This window comes from Fukomys damarensis, unplaced genomic scaffold (genome assembly GCF_012274545.1).
Source record: "Fukomys damarensis isolate Sample0158 unplaced genomic scaffold, DMR_v1.0_HiC HiC_scaffold_39, whole genome shotgun sequence".
Taxonomy (NCBI): Eukaryota; Metazoa; Chordata; class Mammalia; order Rodentia; family Bathyergidae; genus Fukomys; species Fukomys damarensis.
The window spans coordinates 112,740,361-112,758,671 of record NW_022900951.1 but is presented as its reverse complement, the minus strand read 5'-3'; the positions used below and the strand labels follow the sequence as shown (position 1 = coordinate 112,758,671).

The window sequence follows — 18,311 nt, the reverse complement described above, 5'->3', positions numbered from 1 at the left end:
AAAAATCAATGAAGAACTATCAGAACCGAACCGAACCTTTGAACAATGGACTTAGTAGGTGTTTATAGAGTGTTCCACCCCACAACACCAGAATACACATTCTTCTCAGCTGCACATGGGACTTTCTCCAAAAGAGACCCCATGCTAGCTCATAGAACATGCTTAAGTAAATGCAAAGGAATTGAAATTATCTCATGCATATTGCCAGACCATAGTGCCGTGAAACTGGAAATCAATGTCAAAAGAAACCACAAAAATGTCATAAACATCTGGAAATTAAACAACACCCTCCTGACCAACCAATGGCTCACAGATGAAATTAAAGAAGAAATTCGACGGTTTCTAAATTAAATGATAATGCCAATAAAACATGCCGCATCTTATAGGATGCAAAGAAAGCATTCCTATGAGAGAAATTTAGTAATGAATTTCCACATCAGAAAAACAGAGGGAGCTCAAATAAACAACCTAATGTTAAACCTCAAACTGATAGATAAGAAGAGAAAGTTAAATCCAAAGGACTTATGAGGGAATAAATCATAAAAATCAGAGAAGAAATTAATGTAGTTGAGACTAAGAAAACAATACAATCAACAAATTGAAGAGTTGGTTCTTTGGAAGATTATATAAAATAGAGAAACCCTTTGCCAACCTTATGGAAAAAAGGGAAAGAAAACACTGAAAGGGTTAAATCACAATAGATCCTGCAGAAATCCAGAAGATCATCAATACCTACTTTGAGATCCTGTATTCAAACAGGATAGAAAACACAGAAGAAATGGATAGGTTCCTAGATATCTATGAATTACCAAAGCTAAATAAAAAGATATAGAATTTTGAAGTAATCCAATATCACTCAGTGAAACTGAAGATGTAATTAAAAACCTACTGAAAAGAGAAGCCCAGGTCCTGATGGATTCATTACTGAATTCTACAAGAAATTTAAAGAAGATCTAATGCCACTACTTCTCAAACTCATTAATGGAATTGAAAGGGAAGCAATACTCCCAAACTCATTCCTGGAAGCAAGAATTACCCTTATAACAAAACTGGAGAAGGATACAACCAAAAGAGAGAACTACAGGCCAAGTTCGCTAGTGAGCATAGATTTAAAAATTCTCAATAAGATAACTCGCAAACAGAATGCAGCAAATCATCAAGATTATACACTATGAACAAGTAGGATTCATCTGAGGGACACAGGGATATTTCAACATATGCAAATCCATAAATATAATACACTGTATTAACAGAGCCAAGGACAAAAAACATATATCATCTCAATAGATAAAAAAGCATTTGATAATGTCCAATAACTATTCATGATAAAAATAGTACAGAAAACTCGAATTGATAGTCATTATCTCCATCTGATAAAAGCAATCTAGCTAAAACTCCGAAATCAGGAACAAGATGAGCATGCCCATTATCACCACTCCTATTCAATATAGTTCTACAAATATTAGATAAGCCAATTAGATAGGAGAAAGAAATATAAGAAAATATAAGGATAGGAAATGGAGAAGTTAAATTATCATTATTTGCAGATGACAGGATACTCTAGATAGAAGACACCAACTGTACTAAAAGACTTCTAGATTTAATAACTAAATTCAGTAGTATATCTGTATACAAAGCCAACACTCAAAAATCAATAGTATTCTCCTAAGTGAAATAAATAAGTTACACACGTGTAAATACCGAATAGTTTCCCTGGTGTGAATAATCTGCAATAATACATAAGATCCTAATAAGATTTCTGACATTTAGAAATGGGAAGAAAGGAGCTAAAGGTGTAGGGAAGGTGGGATGGGTAGGGGAAGAGTAATAAGGGAAAAGAAAAAAATGTGAGATAATGAAAAGATGAAAATAAAGTGTTTGTAGATGGGGAGGGGAGGAGGGGGTGAAGGGAGGGCAGGGGTAAGGGGAAAAATGAGAATCAAGACTTGTCATGTGGAGGTACAAGATCCCAACAATGAATGTAACTGTACTGTATCCCTAAAATGTACCAATAAACTCAATTAAAGCTGAAAAAAAATCAATAGTATTGCTATACACGAATAAGAAACTCACCGAGAGAGAAATTAGGGAAACAACACCTTTCACAATAGCATAAAAAATGAAATACTTAGGAATCCATCTAACAAAGGAAGTAAAAGACCTTTACATGGGAAACTACAGTAATCTGAAAAAGGAGATTGAAAAGGATATCAGAAAATGGGATGACGTCCCTTTTTCCTGGGTAGGATGAACCAATATAGTAAAAATGTCCATACTTCTAAAATTTTATACAGATTTAATGTAATCTCAATCAAAATACCAATAGCATCTTTCAAATAATTAGAAAGAACATACTTAAAATTTATTTGGAACCAGAAGAGACCTAGCATAGCAAAAGCAATTCAGGGCAACAAAAGCAAGGCAGGGGATTTCACAATCCCTGGCCTGAAATTATAGTATGAAGTTACTGTGACAGAAAAACAGCATGGAACTGGAAAATAACAACAAGAACACACCCCAAAACAAGACCTGAGGATCAATGGAATAGATTAGAAGATGCAGAAAAAACTCCAAACACACTCAGCCACCTTATCTTTGACAAAAGGGCCAAACATCTTCACTGCAACAAAGATAGCCTCTTCAAGAAGTGGTGCTGATAAGAGTAGCTTTCCACATGCCACAAACCTAGACCCATATCTTTTACCATGCACTAAACTAAAAGCAAAGTGGATCAAAGATCTAAACATTAAAACAGAAACATTAAATCTGCTGGAAGATAGAATAGGTAGAACTCTTGAAAGACAAGGGCAGGCAAAGACTTTTTAAACAAAATACTGTTTGCACAGTAAATATTAAAAAGAATAAATAACAGGGATCTCATCATATTAAAAACCATTTTCATCTGGGTGTGGTGTCACATGCCTGTAATCCCAGCACTTGGGAGGCTGAGGCAGGAGGATCCCTGTGACTTCAAGACCAGCCTTGGCTCTATAGTAAGTTCCAGGTCAGTCTCAACTACATAGTGAGACCCTGTCTCAAAAAGAAAACAAAACAAAAAACAAACAACAACAACAACAACAAAAATCTTTTTCACAGGAGAAGAAACCACCAACAGAGTGAAGAGATGACCCAAAATTTGAAAAAAATTTCGAGGTGTTCCTTGGCCAAAGGACTAATATCTAGAATATATAAAGAATTTTTTACAAAATCAGACCTCCCCAAATTTAAAGACCCAATCTCAAAATGGGCATCTGTAATAAATCAATACTTCTTGGATGAAGAAGTATAAACAGTAAATAAGTATATGAAAAAATGTTCAACATCAGTGGTTATTTGAGAGATGCAAATTAAAGCAACACTGAGATTCCACCTCACTCCAGAAAGAATGGCTGCTACAAGAAATCACCATTAACAAATGCTGAAGGGGCTATAAGGAAAAAGGAGCCCTCCACTGTTAGTGGGAGTGTAGGTTTGTACAGCCACTGTGGAAATCAGTATGGACATTCCTTAAAATGTAGAGCTATAAATCCCATTTGATCCAGCTATTCCCCTTCTTGATATCCTCCCATAAGCATTAAAAACATCATACCACAGTGATATATTCACATCCATGTTTATAGCAGCATAATTTGTAATAGCTAAATTTTGGAAATAGCCCAAATGCCCATCAAGAATGAATGGATAAAGATGAGTTTTTTTTATACAATGGAGTATTACTCTGCCATAAAGAAGGATAAACATGAGACATTTCTATGTAAATGGATACATCTTGAGACCATATTCTTTTTTTTTATCTTGGTACTTTTATTGGTACTTTCTAAGTATACAGTACAGTTACATTCATCATTGGGATCTTGTGCCTTTATGTGACAGATCTTGGTTCTCATTTTTTCCCCATACCCCTGCCCTCTCTTCACTCCCCACCCTCCCCTATTTCCAAAGACTTTGTTTCCGTTTTTTCCTTTTCTCATATTTTTTCTTGTCCTTTATTTCCTTTCCCCTACCCTTCCCACTTTCCCTACACCATTAGCCCTTTTCTTCCTATTTCACATGATTGGTTATACAATTTGGATCCTATTTAAACTTTTAGCTTTTCACACCAGAGAAACTAGTCAGTATTTACACATGTGTGTTGATACCATATTCTTAAGTGAAATGAATAGGACACACGTGTTTAAATATCTCATGGGTTCTCAGGTGTGAAAACCAAAAGGGTAAACAAAGACCACAATGTATAATAAATATTGGGAAAATAGGAAGAGAGTTTTCAAATGGAAAGGGGAAACAAAGGAGGGAGGAGGGGGAAAGAGGGAAGGGAAAAGAAAAAGAATGCAAACAAATTTTTCTAAATGAGGAGGGGAGGAGAGGTTGAAAGGAGGGGAGGGGGTTGAAGAAAGCAGCATCAGTGTATATCATGTTCAGGTACAAATTCCCTATGATTAATGTGATCATTATGTATATCAAAAGGGTACCAATAAAATTAATTTTTTAAAATTATTAATGCATTGAGTTTTTCATGTAAGTGAAGTTACGGGATATTTAAGCTTGTATGACCGATTAATTTCACTTAACAGTATTGTCTTAAGGTGCATCTATTTTCCTACAAATGACTCAATTTTGTTCTTTATGGCATAGTAGTACTCCATTACATATAAATACCACATTTACTTCATCTATTCCTTTGTTGATGGATATATAGGCAGCGTCCAAGCCTTAGCTATTATAAATTGTTCTTCTGTAAACCCGGGTATGCATACGTCACTGTGGTATTCTGTCTTTAACTCTTTTGAGCAGATACCAAGAAGGACAATAGCTGAGTCAAATGGGATTTCTACTTTTAGATTTTCAGGAATCTCCATACCAACTCCATAGTAGTTGTACTAGTTTACATTCCCACCAGCAATACAGAAGAGTGACTTCCCCATGGCCTTGCCAACGTTTGTCATTATTTGCTTTTTTGATAATTGCTCTTCTTTCTGCAGTAAGATAGAGTCTCATTGTTGTTTTAATTTTGATTTCTCTGATAGCCAAAGATGTTGAGCATTTTTTCACATATTTATTCACTGTTTGTATTTCTTCTTCTGTGAAGCGTTTATTCATTTCTGTTGCCCAATTTTGATTATTGTATTTTGGGGAATCTGATTTTTTTTGAGCTCTTTGTAAATTCTCAATATTGGACTTCTGTCAGAGGAGTAGTTGTCAAAATATTTCCCCATTCTGTATGTTTTTTAAAAACTTGTCAGTTGTTTCTTTTGTTACATAGAGCTGTCTGTCTATCTATCCATCCATCTATTTATCCATCTATCTATCTATCTATAGACAGAGTCTCGCTCTGTAGTTCATGCTGTCCTCAAACTCACTGTGCAACCCAGGCTAGCCTCAAACTTGCAGCAATTCTGCCTCAGCCTACCAAGTGCTGGAATCACAGGCATGTGCCACCTTGTCTGGCATGTGCAGAGCCTTTTAAATTTGATATAATCCCAATGTGTTTATATTTGATACTATTTCTTGTGCAACTGGAGTTTTGTTTAGGAAGTCTTTTTCTGTGCCTATGTCTTCAAGAGTTTTTCTTATTTTACCTTCCAGCAGATTATTTTTGTTTTAAAATCTGTGTCTTTGATCCATTTTGATTTTATTTTGGTGCATGGCAATAGATATGCTTCTAGGTTTAATCATTTGAATGTCTGTAATTTATCTTTCTTCCAGCGTATGTTTTTGGCCCCTTTGTCAAAGATCAGATGCCTTAATGTGCCTGGAGTTTCTTCATCTTTGTTTCTGTTCCATTGTCCCATGCATTTGTTTTGGGCCCTGTAGAGACAGGGATTTGTGCGCATGAGATTTATTGTGGGAAGACTCATTACAGAAAACTTTTATAAAAGGTTGAGAGTAGCAAGATAGGAAAGGAGAATTGATATGGTTGTGGGATGTCTTATGTGGCAGGAATTGCTTCGTGTGGCATAAGAGGAAGGAGCTTGAAGAGTTCTTCTATCATAAGGCAAGGGGTTAGGCCTATCAGTCAGTCATCGCTCACTTCTGTTTGTGGTGGTGCAGGGCAGGGGGAGAAGTGTTTGAAATTCCCAACTGTCTTCAAGAGAAGTGACTCCTTTTAGTTGGAGGTAATCAGTATTTGGAGAAGCTTGAAGATATAAACCACTACCTGTAGCACTCAAAGTAGCTGGGGAACGGATGCATCAATTAATAATAAAGGGCATCATTGCGAGGTATCATCAGTGTCTGTTGCAGTTCATCCCTCGTACTCAGATCTGCTTTCTATTCCATATTAAATTCACTAGATTTTGGCATAGCTTTTTCTCGATTCTGATTGATTAGAATTCCTTTGAGAAACTTGTACGAGGAGAATTTAAACAAATGACAGCCTTGACTGCTCAAATTGGTCCCAAGGTTGTAGTTAATATTTTCATTTCCTTCTTGCATCACCTATTGAAGCTTCATTTACTTGTTAGACTCTTCTGTGGATCTACATGGCTTGCCTGGTGAGGTGAGCTAGATCAGTGGTGGCAGACCTATGGCTCCTGTGTCACAACAGGCATGCACGGCTCCCTCGGTTGGCATGCAAGTCAAGTCACCCCGGCAGTTGAGCGTTCTAAATGAAAACCTCGGTGTTTAAATTTAATTGCAGTGTTGGCACTTTGTGATAAATAAGTAGGTTTGGAGCTGCAGTTTGGGCACTGAATCTCTAAAATGTTCACCATCACTGATCTAGCACCTCATCCGTGTGAGCCTAAGCTCCAGTTTCCATGCCCTTAGCAGTACTGAATTTGCTACACGTCTACATTTTTAGTTAAGTCTTCTTATTGCAGTTCCAGGAGATGCCCTAGTAGGTAACGTGGATCCCAAACATATTCTTCCTTGCCCACATTCTGCAGCAACAACTCTTAGCTCTTCTTCCTGATTAAGCATCAGTTACCATTGCCAGTAGGTTAACTTTTCTCTACTTGCTGGCCTATTGACAGAAGGAGCTCCAAATCACCAAGTAGCAGATATACCTTTAAGCATAGTAGTCCCCTTGTGTAAGTGATCCTTATTTGAGAACCAGAACTTTCTAGATGTACAGAACCTAAAGTTGTAAAAATGGAAGCACAAATTCCCCAAATTGGTCATTGAGAGTAATGGTGAAAAGGGTCACTGACTGGCATCTCTTGATTCTTAGGCCCATGTATTTTACCTATTGAAACCAGAGAATTATATAATGAACACTGGTTTAGAGGGGGAGTTAGCAAACTTTTTGTATAAAGAACCAGATAACAAACATTTTAGGCTTTTCAAACCATATGGTCTCTGTTGTTATTTTTTTTAACCCTGTTGTAGTATGAAAGTAGCCAAAGGTAGTGAGTGACAGTGGTTGTTCTGCTGGTTAGACTTAATCTCACCAAATTTATTGGCTTGGAAGCCACCCAAGGGATTAGTCAAGCACACGTTTGGCTGTGTCTCAGTGATTAACGTAGGCATGATCTTGGGATCTATATCTGGGCCCTGGCCCCTTCTTCTCTGGTGCTGTTCCCCGGCCCTGCTTTCTGGCCACCATGAACTAAGAATCTTTGTTTTGCCACACTCTTTTGTGATGATGTTTCTAGTTTGGAGTCAGCTAACCATGAACTGACTTATCTGAAACCATGAGCCAAATTTAATCTCTCCTCCTTCAAGTTGTGGGTATCCATATTGTGTTCCCAGCATTGGGACAACTTACTAATAAAGTTGCTTTCTAGTAAAACTTTATTTCCAAAAATGGACAATGGCCTGGAACTGGCCTGTGGGCTATAGTTTTTCGGACTCCTAATTTAGTGTACATACTACATCCAGAAAGACAGTGCTCCATCCTCATAGTGGTAGTCTCCAAGCTAGTGCCTCAGCTATGCCTTCTCATTTTCTTAAGTCAGTATCTTCCAAATGGTGCAGAATATTGTACAGTGAACAGGTTCTATTGTTATGTGCCTGTTGCTGCACCACATTTTTCATGAAACTATTCTGTTGTTCTGAAGTGACATGAGAGAACCTATGTTGGTAGGTAAACCCTCAGATAGTGGTGTTGACTGAGGCCTTAGTATCAGTAAAAGCAAAATATACATGTGCATATGAGTCGATGTCTCCCAGGATGAATCACTTTCCAGAAGGAAGGGACTGATTGGTTGATATTTCAGGGTGTGGTGTAACATTGGGGACTCAGTGATGGTTTCGTTTGCTGTAAGCCTAGACAATCAGCTTCAGGAAGACCTAGACTAGCTCTGATAAGAAGAAACTCATGCTATTTGGCTCACCACAGCCTTTGTATCTGCCACTGTTGGTACTCAAATGTGCAAGCACTGAAGTGGCAGAGAATCAACTGACCAGGTCATCCTGTCCTCTTGCTCATTTAGTGCCTCATCTGAAGTGAATTATCTCAAGTGGCTGATAAAATGAGTGAAGTACTTCACAATTTGTACCCATTCTGCAGGTCCACCACATGCCTTTTTCCACAGACCACCTGGTCTTCCCATCTCTCCCTTCCAAGCTCCTGATTCATTGTTATTGTTGAATCAGTATACAATTAATCGAAGGTTGCTTTTTCTTCCACAGAAAGTGTGGAATCAATCAAGTGTGCCACCATGAGCTCTGCTCCCTGCCTTTCAGAGAAATCCTTCAGTCAGGCTGTAGTGAGGCAACTGGACATTTTTAACCCATACTCAAATGCTGAATCAACTCAATCATGAACCCAGTTTCAGCTCTATCATTTCATGACAAGAACACTTGCCCTTCTGGTGTGGGTTAAGGGAAAGGCACCAATGTAACAGTGATGGATGACGTAGAGGCCTGGACCACCTGTTTTGGTAGCTTACTTATACTTTCTTCAACTGCCTGACTCCAACCCTGCTAGATGTATCACTTTATCTTACAGTAGGTTGCTGTTGGACCTACCCAAATTTAGGACAGGGTGTGTCCCACAGAATCTAGCTCAGTTGTTTTGTTTTGTTCTTTTCGGTTTTTGAGACTGGATCATTTTATGTAATGCAGGCTAGCCTTGAACTCATTGTTTGGCTCCAGCTGGCCTTGACCTCATGGCAATCATCCTACCTCAGCCTCTCAAGTGCTGGAATTACAGGCGTGCGCCACCACACCTAACTAGGATCCAGCACATGACAGGTAGTTCTGGGAATATAATTATTTGATGTTGCAAGGGTAAGTGTTCAACCTCTATCAAGGCCTATGATCATGCCAGAAGCTCCTTTCATGCCATACAATTCTCTCCTTCCATGTGATATGGGCTTGCTCTACAGCACTAACAGTCTGCATTTTATTCTTCTATTTGGACCTTTTTCTAACAACTCCACAATTTTTTCTACTACACATATTTTAATAACAAGGATTTGGGGGGGGCATATGACTCTAGTGGTAGGATTACATTAACCATAGCTTGAATTTGCCACAGAAACTTTTTTAGCCCCACTAAAAAGTAGTAGCTTTTCATGCTATTCAATAAATGGTTTAGTACAGTATTCCCAAGTGTAGAATATTTTACTTCAAGACCCAAAAAGGCCTACTTATTTTTCAGATCAAAAGGGTAATGTGTCAATGTCATAACAAGGTTTGAGGGAGGCACATCTCATGCATATTACATGAACAACCAATCATCACTCTCATGAACTGAAGGATCCAAAAAGTCCACTTTTAGATCTTTTTTTAGTGGTAGAAGGCTTAAGGTGCAATCATTTGTTCAAAACTTGGGAATTGCAGCATTCCCCAGGCCCCAGACCACTGGATACCTAAGGAATTCATTCACGTGACTCATCCTCAAATCTTTGCAGAGTTTATCTACTACTTTCTGGAGTGTATATCTTATCAGAACATCCAGAATGCTTCTGTTTCTTGCTCATCAGTTCCAAATAACACGGTACTATCACTATAGTGGACCAGTATGACCAGTACAAAATATCAGATGGTTTATTTAGGTCCTTTTGAGCCAGTATGAGACTGGTATCTGCTTTTCCTTCTTGAGAGGAAGAAAAAGAATCCTTCTTTACCCCAAAATGTGACCTACCTGCAAAATAATCAGCCTGAAAATTAGAGATGAAAAACACCAGCCCCAATCAGTCTATCCTTGCCTTACTTGCCATTACTATTCTTTTGCTTGGCAGCTACTTTGTAAGGCAGGTAAGGCAAGGATTGGGGCTGGCATCTTTCTTTCTTTCTTTCTCTTTCTTTCTTTCTTTCTTTCTTTCTTTCTTTCTTTCTTTCTTTCTTTCTTTCTTTCTTTCGTTATTTGTACTGGGGATCAAACTTGGGACCTTGTGCTTGTGAGGCAGGCAGCAAAACCACTGAGCTAAATCCCTGGCCCTGGCATTTTTGATCTCTAGTTTTCAAGGCTGATTAGTTTCCAGCTAGGTCTTTCTTTCAGGAAAACATGGTATTTGCTCAAATCCAGAGCCATATACCATCTACCACTGGTTTCTTAGTCTACTTTGGTGAAGATACCAATTCATGCATGGTAGATGCAATTGGAACTATTACTGAGCAGGTGCCAGACTGATGAATTAAATGGTGATATGGGTGCCTATTGCTACTAGGGAACCATGACTCCTGCATTGTTTAATGTCCTTCTATTTCCCTCAATGAAACATTACTCTTTTACTTACTTTGGCCTTTGGAGGGTTTTTCTGGGGGGTGGTGGAAGGAGCATGAGCATGAGTTTTAGAGGCTTACTATTACAGTAGTTCTTATTCCATAGATCAAGGAACTAAGGTAAGGATTCTTCCAACTGATAGTGTACTCAATATAATTATTCATTTCAAAGTCATGGAGACAACTTCCAGGCCAATTGTGAGACAGATCTGGGCCAATATTTACCTGACCTCTTCCAGCCCCTCTTTAATAAAGGGGTCTCAAAACACTTCAGGCTCCTGAACATCAGTGTTGACTTACTTCCTGGGTCCACTAGACTTCAAAAAGGTTGCATTCCTCTTTCTCAGATGTATAAGTGGTCACAGATACTTTTGGAGAAGGGCTAGAAACACAATGGAATGTAATTGCCACGATGTAGGGTCCTTTCTAGAGGAAACCCGCCCTCTTCTTCATTTTAGGTGTTATGGATCTTAGAATTGGTGTGGGGCTGGGTAGGGGGAAAGGAGTTATGATTCTCCATTGAGGCAGCTGACTTCAGAATTCTGCTTACCAAATTTTTACCTTGAAAATATATCCTTGTTGGCTGCTCATCGATTTTGTCCCTAGAAATACAATATTCTATGAGCCACCTCATTAGCTCCCTGTGGGTCAGGTGGCTCTCTTTGATGTCACTTCAGCCTTATTACCCATGTTTATACCCACCTTCCTTCTGATGGCTAAGTGCTGCCGCATGATCTCTCATATTTCCAAATCTTATCGGTCCTATTCCTACTAGGAAGCTCAGACTGGTAATAGCATCTTTTCCCGTCCACCTTGGCTCCCAGAGGACAGCTACTGTGAAATATTTCACTAGTGTTTCTTCTCTATCACATTACTTACTGCTTTTGTAAATGAACTATCCTCTAGGCACTTCCAAAGAACTTAGTAAACTGGTTGGTCTGCTTGTCTTATATAATAAATCTGTCCTGATATGTTCAGTTCTCTGAGCTATTTGATCCACTGTATTACAGTCTACCACCGAGTTCTATCTTCACTACTTCATTTGATGTGGGTCATTCATTTTCCTACTTTCTAGAATAACCATTTCAAAATCTCCCTCTGGTGACCTTGCTAATGTGTTAAATCCTGTGTCACAGGAGACTAGCTCTATTATTAATATAATTTTCCTAATCCAGTTTTATAATATGCTTTGTAGATCTAGCATCATCATATACACTCTTCCCATTCTTGCTTGTAAACGCCAACCACGTTTTGCAACTCCTTTTGTGTATAATTCCTTTCCACTCTCAGGAGTCCAAACATTTCTCCAGTCATCCTATGTTGAAATTTGACCATAGATATTGTTCTGGTTGCCAGAGAAGGAGAGACAGAACTTGAGAAGGGCAGGCATTGTTTTGGACATATCTGAGGTTTTTTTAAAAATCTTCTATCAAACAGGGACTCTTATCTTCTAAAAGGAATAATTGCAGCACTTTTACAGACCCAGAAGATTTTGGAGGCTCTTGGGGTTCAAGGGCCCCAAATTCATCTACCCAGAAACCCCTCTTCCAAGTGTCAAGCTCCTGTGCTTTCTTAATCAAGGTACTAATTTGGGTGTATGAAACTTACTAGAACTGAGAATTCAACTTTCTCTCGATTTTTGCTTCCCTGATACAGATAAGTGCATGTTATTAAACTAAAATTGAAGAGGACTAAAGATATAAATATTAAAACAGAAATACTAAACTTGCTGGAAGATAAATTAGGCCAAACTCTTTTTTTTCTTTTCATTGAGTTTATTGGTACAATCGAGGTCTACAATACAGTTACATTCATTATTGGGATCCTGTACCTTCACATTGACGGTTTTTGGTTCTCATTTTTCCCCTTGTCCCTGCCCTCCCTTCACCCCCTCCTTCCCTCCCCATTTACAAACTCTTTATCTTCATTTTTTCATTTTCTCATATTTTTTTCTTTTCCCTTATTTCTTTTCCATACCCTTCCCACTTTCCCTACACCTTTGGCACTTTTCTTCCTATTTCACACTCTTAATTATACCATTAGGATCTTGTGTACTATTATAGTTTTTCACACCAGAGAAACTATTTGGTATTTATACATGTGTGACATTTATTTCACTTAAGAGTATATCCTCAATGTGTATCCATTTTCCTGTGAATGACTCTAATTTCTCATTATGGCTGAGTAGTATTCCATTTTATAGAAAAATCACATCTTTTTTATCCAGTTTCCAACAAATGGGCAGATGGGCTGTTTCCAAGTTTTAGCTATTACAAACTGTGCTGCTATAAACATTGGTGCACGTGTATCTCTGTGATATGATTATTTTAGTTCTTTTGGAAAGATAGCCAGCAGAGGGATGGCTGGGTCAAATGGAACCTCCAGTCCAAGCTCTTTGAGGTATCTCCATATTGATTTCCATAGTGGTTGCACCAGTCTGCACTCCCACCAACAATGGAGAAGGGCTCCTTTCTCCCCACAACCCTGCCAACATTTGTTATTGTGTGATTTCTTGATAGCAGCCATTCATTGTGGGGTGAGGTGGAATCTCAGTGTTGTTTTCATCTGTATCTCTGGAATGACGAGTGATGTGGAACATTTTTTCATGTATTTACTTGCTGCTTTTACTTCTTTGTCTGAGAAATGTCTGTTCATTTCAGATGCCCATTTTTGAATCGGGTCTTTATATTTGGGGGGGCTGATTGTTTTAAGTTCTTTATATATTTTCCCATTTGACCCAATGATTCCTCTGCTGGGTATATTTCCAAAAGAATTAAAAGAATCATACCACAGTGATATATGCACACCCATGCTTATAGTGGCACGGTTTGCTACAGCTGCAGAGCTTAGAGCTAAAGCTTAGAAACAGCTCAATTGCCCATCAGTTGGAGACTGGATAAAGAAGATGTGGTTTTTCTATAAAATGGAACATTACTCAGCCATAAAGAATGAGAGATTAGTGTCATTCATAGGAGAATGTATGCATATTGGGGCCATACTCTTAAGTGAAATAAATTAGACACACATATGTAAATACTGGTAGTTTCTCTGGTTTGAAAAACTAAAAGTGTAATAAGATCCAAATTGTATAACTGACAATATGAAATAGGAAGAAAAGGACTAAAGGTGTAGGGGAAAGGGAAAGGGTAGGGGAAATGAAAGAAGGGAAAAGAAAAAGTATAAGAAAAGGAAAAACGGAAACAAAGTCTTTGTATAGTGGGGAGGGTGGATGGAGTGAAGCAAGTGGGCAAGGTGTGGGGGGAAAATGAGAACCAAGACCTGTCATGTAAAGGTACAAGATCCCAAGATGAATGTCACTGTACTGTATACTTAAAAAGTACCAAGACAGTCAAAGAAAAGAAAAAGAAGCTAAGTGCATGTTTAAACTCTGCCAAGGAGGGTGTCAAGTTTCCAACTTTGCTTTGAATTGGTAAATGACTAATTGGAGTTTTGTGAGTATTTCTCAAAAATATAAGTGATACTCAGCAACAGCTACTCAATAAGTTCTTTCTTTTTCTTTCTCCCTCCCTTTCTCTCTCTCTCTCTTTCTCTCTCTCTGTTTCTTTCTTTCTCTCTTCCAGATAAGCAGAGTGAGGGAAGTTTTGTAGTTTTTTAAATAAATTAGCTACCTAGCTAGAGTGGTTTAAAAGAAACTGATTATTCCACCTTTTTAAGCTTTTCCAAGTCCAGCTCAGAGGTAGGGAGGAACTGTATAGTAATTTAGCATACTCCGCATAAAAAGCTTCTTGGATGGAAGGCTCTTTACCTCACCATTCTTATCCTAACTTTTTATCCTTTTCCCTATGTTTTATATTTCAAGGTTTAGCTAGATGTGCGACTTGAACTAGTTCTTAATTCAGTATGTGTGCTATTTTCCTTTATCTGACTCCATTTTAGGCTATCCTCACTGTCTGCTTATAAGCTAACTAACTAAACTGTCTATTACACTCAGTTACAATATTGTTGCTATAGGTGATGGGGTCCAGGACAAGTTTCTAGGTTCTTATGCACGATGGACGAACAGTTGGAGGTGTAACATGACAGTAGGGACAAAGCAGCAAAGTTTAGCACAGTTTAATTAGGTGATCGTATGCTCAGAGCAAGCTGGCTCGGGGCAGTGGGAAGGAAAATGGCGAGAGCACTGAATTTGTTGGCTTTAAGAATTTAAAATGTTGCTCAGGGTCTAGGGTATCTACTATCGGGTCTTTCAGAGCATGATTGACAATGTGATTGACAAAGTGGTAAGTCATGTCAGCTGTGTCTACTGCTGCGCATGCCCTTTCACATAATTTACTCTGTTATAATTGGATGTATGAGATGCAGCCCATATGCGTGAACCTTTAATGAGCTCCAGGTGAAGAAAGGTTACTGTATAGGGCATGCAGGAGGATCTGGCACACATACATCTTATCTCTACCTCTGGGTAGTAGGCCTTAGGACAAAGGTGCGGGTGGGGGTTGGTCCTGATGTTCAGATGATTGGAAGGGAGTGGTTCCATAGCCTCAGTTGTACTGTTTAAATTAATACTAGTCATTAGTTGACCCAGTATAGAGGTGTGTGTAACCTCTCAAACATCTCTGGGCAATTGTAGTGGTAGGACAAGGACAAACACAAATTAAAAATAAGAGACTTGCTTCCCCTTGTTGGGGAAGTAGACTTTTTGGAAAAGAGGAATGGAATCTAGGGGAAGGGGATGGATTAATATCAAAAGATTTTATAAAGAATCTTACTATTTTATATATGTAGTATAGTATCTCCCCGAATCATAATTATTATGTATCACAAACATATAGTAATAAAAAAAAGAGGAGACATTTTCCTCCCCTCCTTTTTTCTTACTTGAGGACATTTTTAAGTACAGTACTTTGTTCTCTCTTTTAAATGTATATACATTTCGTTGAAGACTAGACAGAGCATGTGTTTGGTTTATGACCCAGGAATATCTATCTCAAGGATGTAGAGGCATCTCTTTTAAATGTAAACATCAAGGGAAATTCCATACCTTCCTTTTAATTTTTATGGAAGAGTAGGAGACTACATTTGGCAGACACTTTGCTCTAAGTTGTAAAACTACCTCTTGTCATAAAGTTTGTTCCCCCCCCATGGATGAACCTATTAGTTAACACAGATGGTCACCCCCAGTTGCCAAGTGAAGTTATCATTCAGCTATGTGTAACAGTGCTGTTATTAGTTTGCAGTAGCTAAAATTTGGAAACAGGCCAATTGCCATCCATTGGGGATTGGATAAAGAAGATGTGGTTTTTTTATAAAATGGAATACTAAGCCACAGAGAATGAGAAACTAGACTCATTCATAGGAAAATGGATGCATATTGAGGACATACTCTTAAGTGAAACAAATAGGACACACATGTGTAAATACTGAATAGTTTCTCTGGTGTGAAAAACTAAAAGACTAAATAAGGTCCAAATTGTATAACTGACAATGTTAAATAGGAAGAGAAGGGTTTAAGGTGTAGGGGAAGTGGAAAGGGTAGGGAAAATGTAATAATGGAAAAGAAAAAAATGAGAAAATGAAAAAATGGAAATAAAATATTTGTAAATAAGGTAGGGATGAGGGGGTGAACGGAGGGCAGGGATAAGGGGAAAAATGAGAATCAAGACTTGTCATGTAAAAGCAGAAGATCCCAATGATGAATATAACTGTACTGTATACTTAAAAAGTACCAATAAACTCAATGAGAGAAAAAGATAATTTTTTTTTTATTTCAATAAGAACTAAAAGGTTGACATTGAATTTGGCAGGAACATTACAACTACTTGCTCAGATACCAGTCAATCATTTTGCCAACAGCTGTGAGAACTGCTGTGAAATTAAGCTAGACTTCACACTTAGAGAGTCCATTGTTTTATTTTATTTTTTGATACTTTTGAGACAGGGTCTTGCTATGTAGTTCAAGCTGGCCTTGAAATCACTGGCTTCAGACTTGCTGCAGTCCTCCTGCCTCAGCGTCCCAAGTGCTGGGATTATCGGTGTGCACCACCATGCATAGCAGAAAGTCCATTCTAAATATAATGAGAAGTATTTTTTCTTTTAAAAAACAGATTTCATTGCCTGGGGATTTAGCTCAGTGGTTCGGTGGCCTGCCTTGCAAGCGCAACGACCCGAGTTCAATCCCCGGTACTAAAAACAAACAAAACAAAACAAATTTCATAAAAGTAAATGGAAAAATTACTATAAAAATGAGTAAAAAACATTTGCTTGAACTATGGGAATTATTGAACAATAATTCCTATATCTCAGTCCTAATTTTTTTTGGTTAGTATTGTGTAATCAACAAAATCTTTGAACAAAAGAGGAATCTTTAAAGGCATTAGACTTTTACTGGAACTACCAAAGAGGTGAAATTATTCACAATGTATGTTTTCAGTGGAATTGTTTTCTTTTCTTTATTTTTTCTTGTGCTGGAGATGGCTTTGCACATGCTGGTCAAGTGCTCTCTACCACTGAGACATTCCCAGGCCAGCAGCAGAATTCTTTATTGGCCAAAGGAAGCACTGGTTTTATTAGAAGACTTAGTTATTTCACAGAAACAATGAATGACAAAGGTAAAATCACAAGAGATACCATCAAAATCCAGAAGAGGATAAGTATTACGAAAAATTGTATTTCAATAGATGGGATACACTTGAAGAAATAGAAAGGTTCCTAGACTTACATAAACTACCAACACTAAACCAAAGAGACATAAAAACATTGAATAACCCAATAACAAGCAATGAAATTTGAGTCAGTAGTAAAAACCCAACCAATTAAAAACAGTCCAGAACCTGATGGATTTACTACTGAATTTCTACAAAACTTTTTTTTTCAGCTTTAATTGAGTTTATTGGTACATTTTAGGGATACAGTACAGTTACATTCATTTTTGGGATCTTGTACCTCTACATGACAAGTCTTGATTCTCATTTTTTCCCCTTACCTCTGCCCTCCCTTCACCCCCTCCACCCCTCCCCATCTACAAACACTATTTTTTCATCTTTTCATTCTCTCACATTTTTTTCTTTTCCCTTTTTACTCTTCCCCTACCCATCCCACCTTCCCTACACCTTTATCTACAAAACTTTTAAGGATAGCATATCACCAATATTCCTCAAACTCTTCAATGAAATTGAAAGGGAAAGAGTGCTTCCAAGTGCATTTCAGTATCACTCTGATCCAAAAATGAGACAAAGACCTACATAAAAAAGAAAACATTTTTTTCTTTTCCCTTTTTACTCTTCCCCTACCCATCCCACCTTCCCTACACCTTTATCTACAAAACTTTTAAGGATAGCATATCACCAATATTCCTCAAACTCTTCAATGAAATTGAAAGGGAAAGAGTGCTTCCAAGTGCATTTCAGTATCACTCTGATCCAAAAATGAGACAAAGACCTACATAAAAAAGAAAACTACAGGCCGGTCTCCTCCTCCTCCTCCTCCTGTTCCTCCTCCTCCTCCTCCTGTTCCTCCTCCTCCTCCTCCTTCTATTAACAATCTGCTTAACTGGTTTATTAAATGTGGTAATTTTTCTAACAAAATTCAGTTGGGGGAGAAGTGATACATTTAAGTCCTTTGACAAAAATGAAAGGTGTGGTGCTGTGACTAAGGAGGGAACAGATTTCTTGGTTATATTATTGTTCTGGCTCATCAGAGCTCACAGACTATGTGTGGTTTGACCATGTCCAATGGTC

General features: G+C 38.0%; 1 non-coding gene across 1 annotated transcript; it reads right to left on the bottom strand.

Annotated features, from left to right (window-relative positions):
• Positions 1-9,546: 9,546 nt before the first annotated feature.
• Positions 9,547-9,648, bottom strand: LOC117284876. Its single transcript, XR_004515945.1, has one exon. It is a non-coding gene; the product is annotated as a small nucleolar RNA U13 (small nucleolar RNA).
• Between the last annotated feature and the right edge of the window lie 8,663 nt (positions 9,649-18,311).